Below are 23,287 nucleotides of genomic sequence, written 5' to 3' on the forward strand. Positions count from 1 at the left end.
GTCTCAATTGTTGTCTCTCGATGTTGTTTGCATTGTTGTGGTTGTTACCGATCGTGGCTGCTGGCCAGTCCCCATCGTCGCGGCGCGAATCGTAATTGTTTCAAAGTTTCCATTGATAAATTTTTGACGCGACTCAGCGCTTTTGTTTGATCTGGTCATGGGCTCTGTGTACAGACGACAGACACGATAGCAGAAGGAGCTTGCCGCTCAGGTGTGCCCACTCTCTGTTATGCTTTACCGGTCCATAATCGTGTTGATGCGGGGTCCTAAACTGGGTCGGTTGTTGATAATAGGACATGTCATTTAACACAGTACGTGTGGAGCACTCTTGATCGGCCGCGGTAATTGGAATTGGGTTTGTAGTGTCGGCTTTAACCATGCTGGCTTGGTCCTTCGATAAACAGCGAGTGACCGACCGTCGATCAGACCAGCGGCGGAGTAAAGGGAGAGGCGGTGGTGATAAAAATAAAACCTGCTATCGAGCAGAATGCACGTTTATGGGTGATGTGGTTCAAAGTAAACCTCCACATGGCCGGTGAAGTCGTGAACCAGATCTGAATCGCCATCGCGGCTGCTGCTGCCACTTCTGTCGCCAAAGAAGCAGAAGCAGAAAGGCGAGTGAAAGCCTTCTACTGGTGTTGCTGCTGCGGTTGGCGCAATATTTGTTGTTTATGGCCAGTAAAGCGGTCTGCGGGCACCGGCGCGTACTCTTTCTCCATACTCTCCCGAAGTCGTGAGGTCGGTTGCTTGATCTGGTAGTTCTACGCTGGTCGGATGGTGTGCTGCAGGCCACATAGAGTTCATAACTCATACAGTGTGACTTGGGGACGAAACCAGTCAACTTAGTTCCAGCACACGAGGGCTCCCACAAAGGGGGAGGAGATTGATTATGTAAGATTGGTGGATAAAGTTGGTTGCTTTGAGTTTTAGAGCAATGTTCATATCTAGCTCTTTCCAGAGTTGACTCTCAGTTGTTTTAAGGTGAAATATTGCGGCAACTGTCGATTTTTAATAATCATTGTTCCAATATCAAAAGTTTGAACTTCATAATCAGATGCAATCTGATCTTTATGAAAAACAGCCGTGACGGATGCTTCTGACGTTTGAAAGTTACATAATTATAATCTTCTCCAAAAATGAAATGAAAAAAAAATCTGATACACTCAACCCTCCTTTTACGGCACTTATTTATACGTCATTTTACGGCCCTCTTTTTACGGCACGTGACGTAAAAATAATTTTAAGCAATATTGTCATCAAAAAGTAAACCTCACTCTTAGAAACCCAAAGAACTAAGCAGCTGTTTTGCATCTTCAACATTTGCTTTCAATAAGTGTTCCATTCCAGGTCATCCGCATCCTGGAGTCTGCACGCGTAACCAAGACCTTAAAAACTACACACATAACCAAAGGGCTGAATTCTCTTTTAAAACTGGTTCATGTCCCATTTGATCCAGGAAACCAAATTGGATTCGCCTTCAATAGCTGTTCCGTTTCCAGTCATTCAAGAATTCCCTGGAGTAAAGGCTTTAAGGTCTACACGCGCAACCAAAGGGCTGTGATCTCTTTAAAATCTGGTTCATGTCCTAACAAAATTGGATATGTCTTAAATAACTATTTAGTTTCAGGTCATTCAAGAATTTCCTGGAGTATATGTCTTATGGTCTACACCCGTAACCAAAGGGATTTTACCTTTTCTTTAAATGGTTCATGCCCTATTTGATCCAGGAAAACAAATTGAATTCGCATTCAATAGCTGTCCCTTCAAGTTCATCCAAGAATTCCCTGGAGTATAGGCCTGGGAGTCTGCACGCGTAACCAGAGCGCTAGTATCTCTTTTTGCCTTTCTCGTATACAAAGTCTATATGTTCACTCCAAAAACAAACTTTTTATAGAAGGCCCTATAGTGTTATATACCGATCGACTCAGTTTAGCTGCGTGTCCTTGCAGCATCGAACATCGTGACTCGCTTTTTTAGAAGAACACCATGGTATCGTGCCAGCGCATTGCCGGCTTTCCAGGTGGCCTTAAGAATGATGATGCCGCGTGCACCCCAAATTGACCTTTCTGCGATAGGGCCTATTCGCCAGCACACAGAGGGACTTGCCGACGCGGTGCCTACGCCTGCCCCAGACTTGACGAGGACCCCTTTCCGTCCTCGGGCTCGGAACCCGCCCGGTTGACCGACGCCGCGAAAGCGACGATACCATGTTGTTCTTCACGCGGCCACTTGTTCGATAAAAGGATCGAGTTCGATCACAGGGCACCGGTATGACCCATGAAGCCGACTCCGAACCCTTGGACCACCTCTTATTTGCGCCTGAACTAGCCATTCCACGAGTCCACGCGCCACCTTCTGTGTAGCTCCGAGACGATTTGGACGATAGCCTATTAAACGGCGTTCCAGCCAACTCTATCTTTACACATCCTCCGAACTAGGTTGTCCGGGGTAGTGTCCAGACCACATGTGGCAAGCATGTGGTCACGCATTGTGCGAAAACGTGGGCACGCGAACAACACGTGTTCCGCCGTTTCCTCTAAACTTACGCACACCGGATACTGGGACGAGGCCGAGTGTCCGAATCGGTGTAGGTACTGTTTGAAGCAACCATGGCCTGTATGGACCTGGGTCAGGTGGAAAGTGATTTCCCCATGACGCCTCTTGACCCACGTACCTATCTCCAGTATCAACCTATGTGTCCATCTACCCTTAGTGGAACTGTCCCACGCACGCTGCCATTTGACCATTGAGGCCAACCCGACAGTCCTACGGATGCCTCTCGTGCCCAGTGTCTCTTAATTCTCGTGTATACATGGATGAGACAGTATGCCATAAGCTACAAAAGCTCACGTAGCATCGATTCGGTGCGACGAGAGAAGCTAGCGCGCATAAAATAAATGAGTGAGCGTGTCTCAATGTACGTCTCACGAGACTCATCTCATGCGCTAGGAATGCATTGCCGGGGTTACTTAGGCGACGATTTTATTGAATGAAAATCTCCCGCCCAAGCTGTTTTACGCACCTCCGTTGTTGTTTGCAAATGTTTGCCATGGCAAACAGCGCATGAGCTGATCGCATTGAGATGTCTCAATGCGACTCACCAATGTTGATATGAGGTACACAAACTTGGTGAGACTCGCGTGCGCTAAATTTTATGTGCGCGTAGCAGTCGTTGCTCAATCTCATCCTTTTTTGTACGCGTGCATGATGTCTGCTCGTGCCGCGCATTTCGAAGCACTCTATAGGCGTCACCTCATGGATTCGCGTTGGCACTTTGACACAGGCCCTCGAAGCAGGCTTTTTTGCTTGATCTAATCTCAGTCTTCAGAGCGGCTCTAGCAGCCACGACCGCACCCGTCGTTCAACACGATCCTCTTCTGTGCGTGCTCGCTGCATCCACCTCCTTGCCCGTAGCCAGGCGCGGTTCGCAATTGCTTGAGTCCACCAGTAAGCCGGTGACCTCCCATTCCTAGGGTGGAGTTTCCTAGGCATGGTGGCATCGCATGCACGCGAGAGTACTGTTACCAGCTGCTCGCGGCGGAGCGCTTCCTTAAACACCTCGTCGTCGAAGTATGATGTCTTCTTCCGTCCGCTGAATGCTGGTCGTATAGTCGATGCTGTAGCGAACCGCCAGGTGGTCGCTGTGAGTGTAGCCATCATCTACCCTCCAGTTCGAACTACTCGTTTGGCCAGGGCTTCAAAACGTAACGTCGATAATCGACTCGGCCCCGTTCCAGATGTAGGTACTTTTGGTACCGACATTAGCCATGTCCACATCCAACATGGCCAGTGATTCCAGCAAGATCTGCACCCGTTGATTCGTGGATCGGCTTCCCCATTCCACGGCCCAAGTGTTGAAGTCCCCCGCTATCATCACCGGCCTACGCCCCATCAAGTTAGCCGTCAAACAATCTAGCATTCGACCGAACTGCTCGATCGACCATCGAGGAGGCGCATAGCAGTTGCAGAAGAAGACCCCGTTGATTTAGGCAATGACGAAGCCCTCGTGTGTCGAAGACACCAACTCTTGGACCGAGTATTTCCCGTTGTCCATATCGCCGCCATTTTAGACCCATCGGTGACCCAATTACCGTTTCTGGCGGGTACCCGGTAAGGATCTGCTATGATGGCGATATCCGTCCCCCATTAAGCAACTGTCTGACACAGTAGTTGCTGGGCTGCACCACAGTGGTTCAGGTTTAGCTGCGTTACCTGCACTGTGATTTTGCAGCACGCTTAAGCGCCGGGCACTTCGAACCCCCCATGGGGTGCTAGCTGTTTGCAGCTTTGCTGGAACAGATCAAACGGTTGGGAGGGTTCGTGCAGCATTGTGCCTTATGTCCCTCCAATCCGCAGCGTCGACAGAGCTTGCTTCTGTCAGGGCCTTTGCAGTCCCATTGCTTGTGCCCCGGTTCCAGGCACTTGAAGCAAACTTCGGGTTGCTCATATATGCCCACAGGGCATACCGACCACCCCACCTTGACGCTCCCTAACTTGATTACCTTGGAGGCGTCCGCTGCAGATAGCCGAACCAATGCTACCTGTGTCCCTGCCGGACCTTTCCGTAGCCGAACGGCTGCGGTGGACGCCTCCACTTCACACTGTCACCGCAGTGCCGTGACGAGCTCTTCGACTTCGGTGATCTCGTCCAGGTCTTTAACCCTTAGATCCACCTCCGTCGTGAGTGCCCTCACCTTGACCGTCTCGCCTAGGACTTCCTCCGCCATCTTCTTGTAGGCGGCGCCCTTTTGCGAGACGCCCTGCTTTAGCTCGAGGATCATCTCGCCCATTCGGGTACGTCTTATTTGACGTACGTCGGCGCCGAGTTCACCGAGCTTGACGTCACTCCTCATCGCCTTCAAGACGTCCGAGCACTTAGCCTCGTCCGTTTTGATGTCTAGGGCATCGCCCCTGGAGCGATTGGCCCCTACCCTAGACTTCTTGCTACCCTCATTCGCATGGGCCTTCTTTTCGGCCATTGACGTCTTCGGTCTCCTCTTGTTCTTGACCAGGATCCAGGAGGCGTCATCCCCCTCTATTTCCCTGATCTGGAGCGGCTGAGAGCTCTTATCCTGCCGTAGCCCCTTATCACCGCCTTTCCTGGGTGGACGGACCTTTCCAGGTCTTTCCTCCCCAGGTTTTGGAGGTACCTTGCCGCGGCTCAGATTCCCAGCCCTACTACCCTTTTTCGGGGTAGTAACCCTCCGCGTTTTGGAGCGGCCCCCAGGGAGCTCATCCCCTGGAGACTGAGACTGCCCCCGTTTTTGTGTCTGCTCCGTTGGAGCAGTCGTGTGACTGACCCACTTTCGAAGTTTCAGCAAGCTCCTCTTGAGTTCCTTACTGATATTATGCTTCGATGACGCAAAGTCGATTATTGCGTCCAGCTGTTCCGTCGCCACCTCGAAGGCCGAAAGCCCATCGCGTTTGCGGTTCATCGCTTTCACAAGCCATGGGCCGTCTGTAACCTCTTCCGGCGGAGCCTGGGAGATGGTCAAGTGACCCACGCTGGCGCCGCGCACTGTTCTACTATCTCTTGCCTCTGACCTCCTAGGCGGAGACCTGAACAACCCACCTCTTGCGAAGGGGTTATCGCCTACACTACTACCACTAATTGAAGAATTGACTTGGTTTTCCATTTTGGTCCCACGAGTTGCTCGGGAAAAGAGGTCTGCTCCTTCAGAGGTCGAGCTCATTATTTCACCCCCTGGCCATGCATCCCCGGCACGGGTCGCTTAACGCCTTGGGATTAGGGGTTAGGGACGATGGTCCCGTTGGTCACACCCACTCACTCTAGCTGATGTCAGAAGGTGCCAAGAGTGCCCAAGCTGCACTTCCAGCTAAGTACGCAACCCTTAGCTGGCGGTCAATTGTCATCGGAAGACCCGTGGAAGCGTGAGATTGGAACTTGTGAGGACCAGAGCTGTGTAGGTCGCTCCTTCCCAGATGTCAACTCACCATTTCGCAGCCCGGTGAGGTCTGTGTGTATGTGGTTTTTTTTTTTTTTTTTTTTTTTTTTACAAGGGAGAATGCATTTACACACTAACCCAGTACACGTGCATTGTAGTTGCCAAACTACCACACGGAAGTGTACTGGAGTGTCGGACTCGACCATACCGGTAATACCGACTAAACTCCCTTGGCTCCACCATCGTTTCCCCAGGAACTACCTCGCAGTACTACTTCTGGGGGACGGCAGTACTAAGCGTACTCGCTCATTATCGCTCACACAGGCACTCGTCCCACGCGAGACTGACTTGGGTGCTCGCACACCATTCACTCCATTTGAGTCTTACTTGGATGCTCTCCCGGACGCTCCGCTGCCATGCCTCGAGGTGTCAATAGCGGTAACTGCCTGGGCCTACAGATATTGCGCTACGACACTCCTGCCTCAGCACGAGCAGATCAATCACACCACTGCCGAAGCAGACCACACGCTACCCTGCCGAAGCAGGGACACTCCCCATGCACCACATGTGCACAACTGTAGGTGTGTGGGTACAACCCACTGCTACCCTGCCGCCGAAGCAGCTTCTCCAATGACCATTCGCTCCATGTGACCCTTTTTCGGGTGCTCACTCTAACACTCCACTGCCATGCCTCGAGGTGTCAATAGCGGTAACTGCCTAGGCCTACAGATATTACGCTACGACACTCCTGCCTCAGCACGAGCAGATCAATCACACCACTGCCGAAGCAGACCACGCGCTACCCTGCCGAAGCAGGGACACTCCCCATGCACCACATGTGCACAACTGTAGGTGTGTGGGTACAACCCACTGCTACCCTGCCGCCGAAGCAGCTTCTCCAAAGACCATTCGCTCCATGTGACCCTTATTCGGGTGCTCACTGTAACACTCCACTGCCATGCCTCGAGGTGTCGATAGCGGTATGTAGGGACGAATCAACGATACTACGCTACGACACTCCTACCTCAGCATGTGCAGTCCATACTCAGACTTCTGCTGCGCTTCGAGGTGACAATAGCGGCGGCGACACGCTATGACACTCCTGCCTCAGCACAACCAGATCACTCACTCCCTGCCGAAGCAGCTCACGCGCTACCCTACCGAAGTAGGTACACTCCACAACTCACTCTAACACTCCACTGCCATGCCTCGAGGTGTCGATAGCGGTATGTAGGGACCAATCAACGATACTACGCTACGACACTCTTACCTTAGCATGTGCAGTCCATACTCAGACTTCTGCTGCGCTTCGAGGTGACAATAGCGGTGACGCGCTATGACACTCCTGCCTCAGCACAAACAGATCACTCACTCCCTGCCGAAGCAGCTCACGCACTACCCTACCGAAGTAGGGACACTCCACATGCCAATTGGCACTCCCTGGGCTTGTGCTTTTGAAGCGGCACACAGTCGCTTTGATAGAGTCTGCTTACGGGCACTTATGGTTTTTTGGGAGGGATTTTAACAGAGCCCACTGCTAAATCCCACCACGCCCTAGGCAGTTCTCCCTGTGTGTATGTGTGTGTATGTGGGTGTGTCTGTGCGCACCCATGCACCAAAATGTTGCAAAAGTGTCGGATTTTTTTTTTAGAAAATTGCATGAAAATGTTACTCATTTTTCAGGCACTTATCCTTATCCTATTGAAAATCAGCCGGATCGGACTATGGGCTCGGAAGTTATGGACAACATACAATTTTTTACGTAAAAATCGCGTGAAGAAATGTCACTCTTTTTTCATGCACTTATTTTTAACTGATTTGCTCGCATTCGACGACACAGAATCCTGTCTCATTGTTTCCTATTGAAAATTGGCCAGATCGGACTATGGGATCGAAAGTTATGGCTAAAATATCATTATTTCAAAACCTTTTTGGCACTTATTATCATCCGATTTGCTTACAACAAGTTGCGTTCGCAGGAAATCCTATCCACCTAATAGTGTTATTTGAGACTTTTATTATATGTTTCTCTCTTTTGAACAAACGAGAAAGGCAGCATCACCGCTAGGTTGATTAATCTGGGGTTTCAATGGTTCATGTCCTATTCGATCTAGGATAATTGGATACGTCTTGGAATTCCTTGGAGTATAGGCCTTGAAGTATATACACGTTACCAAACGGATGATATCTTTTTTTTTTAATTTTCCATGCATTATTTGATGCAGGAATCTAAATTGGATTCGCCTACAATAACTGTTCCGTTTCAGGTCATTCAAAAATATCCTGGAGTATAGGCATTAAGGTCTACACGCGTAACCAAAGGGATATTATCTTCTTTTTTTTAAATGGTTCATGTCCTATTCAATCTAGTGAACCAAAGTGGATACCCTTTTAATAACAGTTTCTTTCCTGTTCAGTCAAAAATTCCCTGGAGTATAGAACTTACGGTCTACACGCGTAACCAAAGGGTTATTTTCTCTATTTACAAATGCCCCAAGCCCCTTTCAATCCGTAGAGTCAAATTGGATGTGCCTTTGGGATCGTACGGTTTACGGGATCGCGGGCAGCAGGGACTCTGTCCAACGGCTTGACCATCCCTCCCCAGGCCATCTGCGAGTTGTGGGGCTTGCCTAGGATGTGGTGGGGTTTGACAGTGGGCCCTGTTAAACCTCTATAAAAAGCTGCATGTATCCGCAAGTAGGCCCCACCAAAGCGCACAAGCCCAAGTCCTGGTGTTAGGTGGGACGCCAAACAGCCCTGACACGACGGGTCTCCGATGAGACAGGAGGTTTGCGCAGGCCCAATAAGCCGCCTGGAAAACCAATCATTACGAACAAAATAAGAAATAATGCGACTCGATATAATCGGCAAAGACCTAGGCGACGAATAAAGGATCACGATTGGAAGCTTGGAACATGGAACTGCAAGTCGCTAGGTTTCGCAGGTTGCGACAGAATGATTTACGATGAATTACATCCCCGCAACTTCGACGTCGTGGTGCTGCAGGAGATTTGTTGGACAGGACAGAAAGTGTGGAAAAGCAGGCATCGAGCGGCTACCTTCTACCAAAGCTGTGGCACCACCAACGAGCTGGGAACCGGCTTCATAGTGCTGGGTAAGATGCGCCATCGTGTGATTGGGTGGCAGCCAATCAACGCAAGGATGTGCAAGCTGAGGATAAAAGGCCGTTTCTTCAACTATAGCATCATCAACGTACATTGCCCACACGAAGGGAGACCCGACGACGAGAAAGAAGCGTTCTACACACAGCTGGAGAAGACATACGATGGATGCCCACCGCGGGACATCAAAACCGTCATCGGTGACATGAACGCACAAGTAGAAAGGGAGAAAATGTATAGACCGGTCATCGGACCGGATAGTCTGCACACCATATCGAATGACAACGGCCAACGATTCTTACACTTTGCAGCCTCCCGCGGAATGGTAGTCCATAGCACCTTCTTTCCCCGCAAAAATATGCACAAGGCCACATGGAGATCACCTAACCAAGAAACGGTAAGTCAAATCGACCACGTTCTAATCGACGGTAAATTCTTCTCCAACATACGAACGTACGCACTTACCGCAGTGCGAATATTTAATCCGACCACTACCTCGTTGCAGTATGCTTGCGCTCAAAACTCTCGACGGTGTACAACACGCGTCGAAGTCGGACGCCGCGGCTTCGCCGACGTCATAGATATTATGGCACGTAACTTTGAGAAGATGGAGGAAGCCTACATCAGACTGAAGAGGGAAGCCAAGCGGATCGGACTAGTCATCAACACGTCGAAGACGAAGTACATGATAGGAAGAGGTTCAAGAGAAGACAATGTGAGCCACCCACTGCGAGTTTGCATCGGTGGTGACGAAATCGAGGTGGTAGAAGAATTTGTGTACTTGGGCTCACTGGTGACTGCCGAAAATGATACCAGCAGAGAAATTCGGAGACGCATAGTGGCTGGAAATCGTACGTACTTTGGACTCCGCAAGACGCTCTGATCGAATAGACTTCGACGCCATCTGACAATCTACAAAACGCTCATTAGACCGGTAGTCCTCTACGGACACGAGACCTGGACGATGCTCCTGGAGGACCAACGCGCACTTGGAGTTTTCGAAAGGAAAGTGCTGCGTACCATCTATGGTGGGGTGCAGATGGCGGACGGTACGTGGAGGAGGCGAATGAACCACGAGTTGCATGAGCTGCTGGGAGAACCAACCATCGTTCACACCGCGAAAATCGGACGACTGCGGTGGGCCGGGCACGTAGCCAGAATGTCGGACAGTAACCCGGTGAAAATGGTTCTCGACAACGATCCGACGGGCACAAGAAGGCGAGGTGCACAGCGGGCAAGGTGGATCGATCAGCGGACCTGCGGAGCCTCCGCAGACTGCGTGGTTGGCGACGTGTAGCCATGGACCGAGCTGAATGGAGAAGACTCTTATATCCGCACAGGCCACTTCGGCCTTAGCCTGAATAAATAATAATAATAGCCGCCAGACATTCTAAATACTCATGCTCCACTAATGTGGACGTGTACTATACACATGTGGAAGTATTGGCTTGAGAAATGGATTGCGAGTGATTTGACTATGCGTCCAATTTGGGAATCTCGACCTCGTTCAGTAGCCGCTAGGTTGCGAAGGCCGACGGAGGTCCTTCGTAGCTTAGTTGGTTAAAGCACCAGTCTAGCGTACTGTAGAATCATTGGTTCGAGTCCCATCGAAGGGAAAGTGGATACCTCCAATACATTTTCCAAATGAATATCTTCCACATAACGTACATATTCACATTCATAACATTGTAAATCAACAAAAAGTGTTAATCGTTTCTTATCTTGTGAAGAGAGTTGATTCAAGAATAATTTTCTTCAAATAGACAGAAAATTCAATAACAATGATAGCGTAGGTAGCGGTGATGGCCGTCAGCGATGGTTGCGGCAGAAAAGTTATTCGCTACGATAGCCTCTGCAGCCATTTATGAGTAGGAAATGAAGATTTAGTCATTTGATTGTTATGAATGTTTGGAAAGGCGCATCATAAAAAATAAATCAGAGCTGGTTTATTAGGATCACCGCGCCAAACTCGGGAAAGGCACACCCAAAAAACAAATCTGACAATTATTATATAAAATCTGGGCATATACAATTCTGTAAGCTTTTTATACAGATATTGAATTAAATAATACAAATCTGTATTATTTTAATACAACAATTGCATTAAGATCTTCCAAAATTGTATATGCCTAATTATTATACAGTTTCTGTAAGATTTTTATGCAGAATTGTATTAAAATCTGCCATCCGCTGGTTGGGTGCACAAAAAGTAAAAGTAAAAGTTTAATTAGTAAGGGAATAATAATTTGAAAATTTCTGTTATTCTGAAATTACAGTCGACTCTCTACATCTCGATGTTCTACATCTCGATATCTCTCTCTATCTCGATATCTCTCTATCTCGATGTGTTCTGGTCATATTTTATTCAGAATTCTCGCTCCCTATGTCGATATATTCAAATTTCTAGGGTACTAGACCATCTTTGGACAATAACAAACACATCGAAAACAAGACATGACATTTGTTTTGTTGTCGTTTTTCATAGCAACGTTCTTTTTCCTATCTAGTACCCATTTCAATTGTTCCTTCCATTCATCGATCTCTCCTTATCTCGATGGTCCTTTCAATATCGAGATGTGGAGAGGCGACTGTATTTGCAATTCAGTGAACCAAAATCAAAATCAAAATCAGCTGTTCTAGTGTTTGCTATAATGATTTGTTTTCAATAATGCGCATCTACAATCACAAACGTCAACACACCCAAAGTGGGAATCTATTGAGAAAGTTTCACTTGATGTTTCAGTCTTCATCATAGAGAATGTGTACTTGCAATACAAACATAAAGAAATCGATTTAATGTTCCGCGATGCAAATAATAGACATAAAACTTACTGCCAACCCCTAAGCAAGACTTTCAGGGTTTGTTCTGCTAATACGTATAAAATCCATTACATGAGGCTGCGTAGTCCTACGTCACCTTTGCGTACAACCCAATTGGGCTGCACCTTTGAGTTTTTTCATTTCATTTTGTTGAATGAAAGTGACAGGAAAAAGTTTTGTTTGCGCTTTATTTGATTAGGGCGAAAAAACATTCCTGAGACTAAATCAGTCAGGATACCGCATGCCATTTACATTAAAAGAATGGAATGAAGTTATAACAATTACCTATCTTCATCTTAAAGTATTTATCAGCTTTTTAAAATATGATCAACGTTGTGCACCGCTTACGTTACACATGATCCATCAGAGACAATGTTGCTGGCGGCATAGGTATTGTGGAAATGACGGTGTGCATGCATAGTGCATTCCTTTAAACCGCTGTACATCATGCGGTACAATGTTGCACGAACTTCCACATCGTTGCTGAATGCCAGTTGATTTTTAAGCGTGGAAGTTTTAGCGCTCTCTCTACCAACTGCTGACTTGCATTCAAACGAATTTCCCAGAAACAGCAGCGATTTGGCCTCATTCCTTGGTTGAATGGGTAAATTGGTTTTCTCTGGAACTTGTCGTCAAACGTTACGAAAGGGTGGTTATTCTCACCAGCAGAGGTTACGTAAAATATTGTTGCCGGAACTTAACTCCGAGGAAAACTAATCGTTAAAAAAAAGGTTAAAAAGTAAAATCATTTTAGACAATACCGTTTTAACTCAAATCACAAACAGGCTCATATTCCCGTCACATGGTAATTTATCTGGAATATTTCGTTATTATTGCTTAAATAAACGAATATTCCCGACAGGCATAGATATAAAAGACATTATACTTGTCAAACAATGATTTAACAATTAAACCTCGCATTTTAGTGCATCTTAAATGGTGTTTGGAATTTGAATCAAAGTGGGAATATGGCTTTAAGTAGCTTTGCGAACAAAATTCGGCACCAGCATTTCAAAAGGGCGAAACTGCTTTTGTAAACAAAAGCTTCTCACGTCGCTGGTGAGCTAATTTGTGCCCACCAACGCAATCCAGCGCCATTGAATGAAAGAAGAGAATTCGCTGCTTCCATCAACGGTGTTGGATTGCGTGGTCGGGCTCTAATTAGCCTATCAGCGACTTGAGAAGCTCTTGTTTACAAAAGCAGTTACGCTCTTTTGAAATGTTGGTGCCGAATTGTGCAACTTTTGCTAAGTTGCCCTTGCACACCTTGTTGTGGCATGCGATGCGAATATAGGTACAATACGAAACGAACAGTGAATGCTATTATAATTTTTGATATACTTTTGATCGAATCGACCTAAAAGCCCCGGAAAACTTAATTTTTATGACTATTTGGGTTGAGATGGATCATTAGTTTTCAAAATTAATAGATATAATTGGTGATAAAAAGGAACAGTTAAAGTATCGTTCCACGCTGCTGCACCGAATCAACTTTCGCGTTCCGAAAAAAGCACACCGGCTGACCTTGCCATTGGTTTGACCGCACTCCGAACGTTTCCTCGACCGGCCACGTCGATTGGATTGTGCGACCGTGGTAAAAGTAGTTTATCTTGATTACACCCGTCGTCGTCTCGTTCGCCGCCGCTGCTGTCATCGACGATGTCGGTGCCTGATTGCGCGTCGTCGTACTCCATTCATGTACATATTTACCCTTACCACGGTTGTTCACGTTGCCAAAAGTTCGTTCATACGCATGAGATAGCGCACAACATGGCATAGGCGTAGTCGGGTTTTGAACGATGAATCATCATCTTGATTCAGTTGGATTTTTGGGAATTGACTAGCTTTAGCTAAGGTGCCACGGCCTTCTTTTCTTCATATCAACCAAGAAAGCTTTAGTTAAAAATATCCAGCGAGGCACCTTTTTATTTATTTACTACAAGACTCAGGCCGGAGTGACCTGTGCGAGGCACCTTCCAACATGATAACACTTTGGTCATTCACAAGAGGGTCGATGAAGATAAAACAATCATTTCAACAATAGAAAATTTAGATACCCGTGGAAATTTAGAAGAATTTCCAGTGGACATTTCTAGACAAGAATTTCTAGAAGAAATTTTGAAAGCTTTTTCGTGAAAATCAAACCCATTATATTTTTAGAGTAATGCATTTCGCATTTTTTTGTTCTATTTTTCCTGTTCCTTCAACCAATTCAAATTTCACGATTTGACACGACAGTTCACGACAGTTTCTGTAAGGTTCTTATACCCAACTGTATCAAAATTTGCCATCCACTGGTTGGGTGTACTTCCATCGATTATTACAAATATGATATTATAGGCAGTGTAGAAAAGAAGAATTTCTGGACGCGATTATTGGCAAAGCCACCTTCTGACTCTTCTTGGTGCGGAGGAGTTTTAAGTTCACGGTTTCGATGTGTAGCTGATTCGGATGCACTTCTGGTTACGCCCTTGAGTAGGCCCTTGAGGGAGGCTTTTATGTGAACTGCAGTGTGGACGTATGTTTTTTCTACAACGATCCAGCACCACCGCCGTACTCTGCCCACCGATACTCTGCTCCAACACATTACAATAAGAGCAACCGGAGAGCACGCGTCCTCGTTTCTTATCTCTCCACGCACGAACATTCATATTAGCATCACGAAAAAAACAGCGTTAAAACAAAATGCAGCGCGTGTGTGTCAAAACTAAGTACAGTTTTTGCAACTTCATAACTTCACATCTGTCTGCTGGATGCTGGGCTGCAGCGAAGCTGCGTCGCCGGAGCTTGCCCCCATGAACGACGGGTGGAGTTCGAATGTGATACATACGATGTAGATCAGCTGATACTCCCTGGGTATTACGGCGGCTCATGAGTAGCTATCGCGTGCACTTAGCCTATTTAGAAGATCGTAAACTTCAAGTGAAACCGATTTGTTGCAATTTTACGGTGATCGTGAGCATTTTTTTTTTGCGATTGCAATTGGATAGATGTGTTTACGATTTATTGCACAGCAAGCAAGGGTTCCGACTTTCCGTTGAGATGAGATGAGGCCAAAGTAATCGTTTTTCAGGCGAAGGAAGAATGAATCTATTTTCGTTGTTAAGGTGAGGAGCATCTTTTACCCATCAATCTTTCTCTGGAGTCAGCTTTGGAAGAGAAACATCATGCCAATAAGATGGAATTCTTTTTTTCGTTTCATAACTTGTACCTCTCACTCACTTTTCGCAAGACTTGTCGCAGAAATATAGAATATTATTGATTTGACCAGCGATTATATGAATCCATAAGGGTCTGTACTTAAATTACAACGCTGAATGGAGTATTTAACAATTTTCTGGGAATTCGACTGAATCTGTTGCTAGGTTTTTCGGCTTTTTGAACATGTTTATAATTTTAAATGATTGATAACGTTTCGATCCGGAAGTTTGGATTTTCATCAGGGACTGTCATTTTATTGGCGATACGGTAATTAATTACATATCTATTAGTGTATTACTGTGTAACCAGCGCCGAAGCGTGCGGTTGGTCAGTTTGGCCCCCAAGGGTGCCAGCACTCAGAGGGCGCCGAAGTCAAGAATCACGGTGTGAAAAACAGAACAATTTTATTAGTTACAGGGCCAATTAGCGAACCGACTACAAAATCCAAAGATATTGAGGATATTTTGAGTAATCTAGAGAAAACAAAGAATAATTCTTTTATCTCAAATAAACTTGTCGAATGGTTTGGTCTTAGTTTGACTGCTACTTTGTTTTCTCTGTGACTTCCGGGACCGGTTGCTCCTTGCAATAAGTCTAACAATATCATACACTCAACCCTCTTTTTACGTCACTTATTGGGGGGACGTAAACGGAATGTGACGTAAAAAGAATTTTTGCTAAAATTTCTAGTATTACACTTAAAATGATCGTTGGATACTTTTAAATACATTCACTTGTGTCTTACATGAGGTATTGTAAGATCTCTCCAAATTCAGGCATATGAGATGTTATACGATCTCCAAATTGTCCTGGAGTTTGAATCAAATGCTCTACCGAATCAACCAAGGCTTCCACGATGTTCCCAGCCTCGGTGTCAACTCAATTTCGTCCTTCGATTATTTGTCTTTCATTTGCGTCTTCAATTCTTCCATGTATTAAGTTGTAAGATCTCCAAATTGTCCTGGAGTTTGAATCAAATGGTCTGCCGAAGCTACTGAGGCTTGCATGATGTCCTCAGCCGCGGTATCATCCCAATCATGCCCTCCGAGTATTTGTCTTTTACTTGCGTCTCAAGTCCAGGTATATGAGAGGTTTTAAGATCACCAAATTGTCCTGGAGTTTGAATCAAAAGATCTATCGAATCAACCAAAGCCTTCATGATGTCCTAAGCCGTGCTATCAACCCAAATATGTACTTCGAGGATTTGTCTTTCACTTGCGTCTCAAAACAAGACATATGAGGTGTTATAAGAACTCCAATTTTTTCTGGAGTTTGAATCAAATGGTCTAATGAATCAACCAAGGCTTCCATGATGTCCTCATAGTATTTGTCTTTCACTTGAGTCCCAAGTCCAGGTATATGAGATGTTTTAAGGTCTCCATATTGTCCTGGAGTTTGAGTCAAATGGTCTACCGAATCAACCAAGGCTTCCACGATTTCCCCAGCCGCGGTGTCAACCTAATTTTCTCTTCTGAGTATTAGTCTTTCACTAACGTCTCAAATACAGGCATATGAGATGTTGTAAGTTCTCCAAATAGTCCTGGAGTTTAAATTAAATGGTCTATCAAATCAACCAAAGCCTTCATGATGTCCTGAGCCGTAGTATCAACCAAATTATGTCCTCCGATTATTTTCCTTTCAGTTACGTCTCAAATCCAGGCATACGAAAGGTTTTAAGATCTCCAAATTATCCTGGAGTTTAAATCAAATGGTCTACCGATTCAAACAAGGCTTTCACGATGGCCTCAGCCGCGGTGTCAACCCGATGTTGTCTTTCAATTGCGTCTCAAAACAAAACATATGAGGTTCTGTAAGATCTCCAAATTGTCCTGGAGTTTGAATCAAATGGTCTACCAAATCAACAAAGGCTTCTATGATGTTTTCAGTCGCGGTATCAACTCAATTATAATACCTCACTTATCTCAAATCAAATTGGCATATGAGGTGTTATAAGATCTCAAAGTTGTCGTGGAGTTTGGATAGCTTGCGAATTGCGTCTCAAATTCTGCCATGTAAGATGTTGTAAAATCTCCCAATAGTTCAAGAGATTGAATCAAATGGTCTACTGAATCAAACGAAATTTGCATCATGCCCCCAGCCACGATATCAACGCCATTATGTCCACTAAGTGTATACAGATTATTTATAAAATGAACAACGACTTGTATGATGTCCTTAGCAACGGTATCACCCCAGTTGTGTTCTCCTAGTATTTATAGTTTACTTGCGATCCTCAAAATTGCCCTAGAGTAGCAACCAATTAGTCTACCAAATCAACCTTGCCTGGAACTATGTCCCCAATAAAGGTGTGTTCTTATTTTTTTATCTTTATAAACAAGGCTTTTAGCTTTATAATTCGGTTGATACCGCGGCTGGGGATATCATGGAAGCCTTGGTTAATTCGGCAGACCATTTGATTCAAACTCCAGTACGATTTGGAGATCTTACTACATCTCATATGTCTGGATTTGAGACGCAAGTGAGAGCAAAATACTCGGAGGGTATATTTAGGTTGATACCGTGGCTGGGGATATCATGGAAGCCTTGGTTGATTCGGCAGACCATTTGACTCAAACTCCAGGACGATTTGGAGATCTTACTGCATCTCATATGTCTGGATTTTAAACGCAAGTGAAAGAAAAATACTTTGCGGGCATACTTAGGTTGATACCGCGGCTGGGGACATCATGAAAGCTTTGGTTCATTCGGCAGACCATTTGATACAAACTCCAAGATAATTTGGAGATCTTAGAACAACTCATATGCCTACATTTGAGACGTGAGTGAACGACAAATACTCGGAGGACATAATTGGGTTGTTACCGCGGCTCGGGACATAATGGAAGCCTTTGTCGGTTCGGTAGACCATTTGATTCAAACTCCAGGACGATTTGGAAATCTTACAACATCTCATATATCTGGATTTGAGACGCAAGTGAAATGCTCGGATGACCTGGAACGGTATTTGGTTTAATATATCAAGTAGGGCATGAACCATTTTTAAAAAGAGATAACAGCTCTTTCGTTACGCTTGTAGACCTTAGGTCCTTCGTTACGCGTGTAGACTCCAGGAATTTCTTGGATGACCTGGAATGGAACAATAGTTGAAGGCAAATGATAAATATACAAAGCATCTACTTTGTTCTTTGAGTTTCTAAGAAGACTGCCTTCTTATAGGTTTACCCTTGGGTGTCAATAATGTTACAAATTATTTTTACGTCACGTGCCGTAAAAAGGAAGCCGTAAAACGAAGTGACGTATAAAAAACTGCCGTAAAAAGAGGGTTGAGTGTATTAATAAAATTATTTGAAAATGCTGGATCGGGTTATTCCCATTTCCCCCTCCATGATGTACTTTAAAGTACGTCAGCTCCAATTGAAGTGCAAGAAACAGCCATTATGGACAATATGAGCTGAAAGAATGATCTTGCAGCCCATTCTGGACGCTTCTATAGATTCCATACGAAGATCAATGAATACCCACGACACGCAAGGTTATACCCCGTTAGGCATAAGTACGTTAGGCATAACTGCGATAGGCACAATGGACGTTAGGCATAACGGATGTTAGGCATAATACACGTTAGGCATAATGAAGGAGAAGTGTCATTAGACCTGAAGCCATTTGGCCGAATGCCACTAGGCCGAAAGTTGTTTGGCCGAATATACCGTTTGGCCGAACAGACCATTAGGCCTAAAGGGTCGTTTGGCCGAAAGAGTCATTTGGTCGAATGGGTCATTTGGCCGATAGAGTTATTTTGCCGAAATGGTCATTTGACCGAAAGGGTCGTTTGGCCGAAAGGGGCGTTGGCGTTGGTTAGCCGAAAGGGTCGTTTGGCCGAAAGGGTCGTTTGGCCGAAAAGGTCATTTGTCCGAAAGGGTCATTTGTCCGAAAGGGTCGTTTTGCCGGATAGGTCATTTGAAAAGTGAGAAATTAGGAGTAAGTAGAAAGACGTTTCAATTCTCATTTCTCATTTTCACTTCTCACTGTAAAAAATGAGTAGCGCGAAGTGAGTAGTAAGACGCCTCACTTCTCACTCCTCTTTCTCACTGTTAAAAATGAGAAGCGCGAAGTGAGTATTAAGACGTCTCGCTACTCACTTCGCGCTCCTCATTTTTTACAGTGAGAAGTGAGAAATGAGGAGTGAGAAGTGATACTCACTCTCTTTGCGCTACTCATTTTTTACAGTGAGAAGCGCGAAGTGAGTAGTGAGACGTCTTACTACTCACTTTGAGCTCCTTATTTTTTACAGTGAGAAGTGAGAAATGAGGAATTAGAATTGAAACGTCCCTCTTCATACTCCTAATTTCTCACTTTTCAAATGACCTATTCGGCCAAATGTCCTATTCGGCCAAATGACCCTTTCGGCTTAATGACCCTTTCGACCAAATGGCCCTTTCGGCCATTGAACCTTTCGGCCAAACGACCCTTTCGGCCAAATGACCCTTTCGGCTGAATGGCCCTTTCGGCCTAATGACCCTTTCGGCCTAATTACCCTTTCGGCCAAATGACCCTTTCGGCCAAACGATCCTTTCAGTCAAATAACTCTTTCGGACAGATGGGTCTCGGCCTAAAGGTTTGTTCGGCCAACACTCTGTCAAGTTAGCTTAAGACCACCCATATTTTTAGAAAAAATCTACAATATTTAATCAGTTTAAAAGAAACAACGAATGGATCATTGAATACTTTATAAATACGTCATTGTTAACTGTAATGTTCAATAATTATAGACAAATGCGAAGTTTTAAAGGATATTTGTTTATTTGTGCTGACAATTTGACTTAAGACCACCTGAGATATTGTTCAAACAGAAATAGTAAAAGCATTTCAACATTCCAAATTCTTTTACTTTACTTTCAGTTACTTTTCCGTTTCTGTTAATAACTTGGAACATGCGGTTTGGCATACTGGATGCTAGGTTTTGCAGAACGCTTTTCTTAATATTTCCCCATGCCTCTAAAACAGCAGATTTCAGCTCACCAACAGATGCATACTGCTTGCCTTCTACATAAATCCTATGCATCAGGATTCTCTAAAGGTTTTCGACTGGATTTAAATCCGGGGAGCGAGCTGGCCAGTCACTTACTTACTTACTTATAGGTTGTTTGAGATCCAGTTGTGATTCCACCAGGCCCGAATTATATACCGCAGGCATCTGTTAATGAACACCTGCAGCCGTTGAGTATTCTCCACTGATACACACCATGTTTCGCTAGCGTATAACAGTACAAATTTTTCGTTAGAGTGCTTTCAGTTATCTGCCTGTTTTTTCAGATATTTCAGCATCTTCTGGCACGGAATCCGGCCTGCTGCCGCCGGAGAGTCTCATCGATCTTCTCCTGAATCCGGGCTAGGATAATTTTGCATAGAACTTTGAGAACGGTACACAGCAACATAATGCCTCGCCTCATCGCATATAGTCAGATCACCCTTTTTGGGCACCTTCACTAAGATACCTTGCATCCAGTCGACCGGGAAAGTTGCGGTGTCCCAGATATTACGAAATAAACGATGCAGTAGTTGAGCGGATGTCATGGGGTCAGCTTTGAGCATCTCGGCTGATATGCGATCGACCCCTGGCTTTATTCGATTTCATGCTTTGGATGACTGTTTGAATCTCTAGCAGTGATGGAGCTTCGGTATTGACGCGTGTTATACGTTGGATTCTAGGCAGATCATGCCGAGGTGGTGATGGCCTGGCTGGCACTTGAAAATGTTGTTCGAAGTGCAATAACTGATCATTCGCGTCTTTCACTGGCATCGTTGCATTCATCTTCGCCCCGCTTAAGCGTCGTGAGATATCGTAGAGAAGGCGAATGTCCCAAGATGCGGCGGCTCTCTCTTCTTCGTCGGCCAGAGAGTCTGCCCACGCTCGCTTGTCCCGTCGACATGAGTGTTTTACTTCCTTCTCAAGAGCCGAGTATCGTTGACGGGCTAAGACTTTGGCTCCTCTGGTTTTTGTTCGCTCTATCGCGGCTTTGGCTTATTTTCGCTCCTCTATCTTCCTCCAGGTCTCATCGGTGATCCATTGTTTTCTCTTGGTGCGCAGTTCGCCCAGATTGTTCTCGCTGGTGGCGATGAAGGCATTCTTGATGGCGGTCCATTGTGTTGGCCGGTCTTCCACGCTGCCACCTTCCGGAATATCTGCAGCACGCGTCTCCAGTTCTTCAACGAAGGACCGTTTCACCGTGGCATCTTCCAGTCGGCGTGTGTTGAATCGTCGTCCAACTCTTTCCTCCTGGCGATGAATTCGCGCAATGCGCAGGCGTATTTCGCTCATGGTTCGAGTTGTCGGATCCGATCTTCGCATTGAAGTCCCCCAAACAGATCTTGATATCACCCTTCGGGATTCTATCTACGACGGCATTGAGTTGACTGTTGAAGCTGGCCAGTCAAGAAGATCGATTTTGCGATCTTTCATCCACTACTTAGTCTCTTTGCTCGTATAGATTGCTTCATTGTCTTGCTGGAAAACAAACTTTTTGTGTCGGAATCTACACATAAATGGCAGCAGATGTGTTTCCAACACCTGGATGTAGTCTTTGCTGTTCATCTTGAATGAAGTAAAAGCAAGATCCAGCTTTCCAGATTCACAGAATGCCGCCTATACCATACAAAATCCCTTACCGGAACTCTGGGTTGTGAAATATTGCTCTTCCTTCCTCACATCACGCCAACATCCGTTGAAACCGTCAGGGCCATCCAGGTTAAATTTTTTTATCACTGAAAATCTTCTAGATAAATAAAAAACCCTATTTGAGCATTGTGTTTCAAATACGGTTTTGGAGCTTAAAATACGTATCTGAATAACAAAAACTGACATCACTGGCGATTCATATTGGTTTATATTGGTCTGAACCTCATAGACTCCGAAACTACAGAGGTTTTCGGGACCGGGGAAGTTTCTTAAGATGGTTCGAGACCCCTCCCCCTTTTGGACAGGGGGGGGGGGTCCCATACAAATGAAACAGAAATTTCTGTTAGTCTGCTAGAAATAAAAGAAGTCGACCGAAATCTAACCTGGCTACAGGTTAAAGCAATAACTGGCAATTGCTCAGGATGGAGATCTTTCATTTGCACCACCGGAGGTGTAAAGGATCCATAAGTATTAAGTAAGTTAGTCGCGTTGTGTCGTGTCGCATCGTATCTATTTTAGCTTCTCCCCCTAAGATGACCACCAAACACAGTTTGGTGGCGATTGGCTTTTCTATTCTGAGCCACCGGACCGGGGTCCCCGGTGGTTTAACTGGATTCGTGCCGGGTGCTTCTTCTTTGTTCCAGGTTGCGTCGGTAACGGTTATAGAAGAAAAGTGTTTTAAATCATAGTTTTTGAAGAAAAATATCAATGTTCTAATGACACACAAAATAAAATTACAAATTATGTACATTACATACAGCAATGTAGTCCTACGTGACCTTTGCATACAACCTGATCTGGAGGAACCAAATATCTCCCCAGCTATCTGCGAGAGAGACTGCACCTAGCTGCTCTTCCGTTGAAAGTGCCACTTTCAGCTGCTGTGCGTAGTCTTGGGCCTATCGTTTTGCAGCCGCCCCTTTCAAACTACTCAGAGACTGAGAGAAATTGTATTACCTTCTCTTTTTTTCTCATTTTTCGTAAAAAGTGGAACTACTCAAAATTTGTATGGATATTTTTATTTTCTGGGTGAAAATATTTCTAATCACTAATTCGTACACCCAACCAGCGGATGACAATTTTTTTATACATTTTTGCATTAAAATCTTGTAAATCTTGGCATGTACAAATTTGGTAGATTTTAAAACAATCATTGTATTCAAATCTGACAATTCAGTATTAATTTAATACAGTGCACTGTAGTGTCTGTATAAAAAGCTTACATTCCTTGAATCGAAACCTTGCAGAATTGCATATGCCAAGATTTTATTATTTTTGTTTATTTCACAATTGCTGCAGTGGATAAGATACATTATTATGTAGTTCAAACGCTCAATTTTAAACTAAACTCTTGAATGTAATCTTGTCATGTAATCGGATGTTGTTTCTAATGTAAACAAACTACGACTATCTCTGCATTATTTGTGCGCAAATAAATGTCGCTAAAATGTCCCAAAGTATGCAAAAGATAACTCAAGCTCAACAAAAATCGCACCAGTAGACGCGTAGAGTTATTGTTATTTTATTCGTTAGCATAGTTCACACTACTGTGCCAAGTGCATCCTACCAAACTTCATCGCCGGTGCACTAAAATAAAGTTG

General features: G+C 45.1%; 1 protein-coding gene across 5 annotated transcripts in view; it reads left to right on the plus strand.

Annotated features, from left to right (window-relative positions):
• Positions 1–23,287, plus strand: part of LOC134226671 (myb-like protein Q) — a 571,978-nt gene that overhangs the window by 157,879 nt on the left and 390,812 nt on the right. The window lies entirely within an intron of this gene.

This window comes from Armigeres subalbatus, chromosome 3 (assembly GCF_024139115.2).
Source record: "Armigeres subalbatus isolate Guangzhou_Male chromosome 3, GZ_Asu_2, whole genome shotgun sequence".
Classification (NCBI taxonomy): Eukaryota; Metazoa; Arthropoda; class Insecta; order Diptera; family Culicidae; genus Armigeres; species Armigeres subalbatus.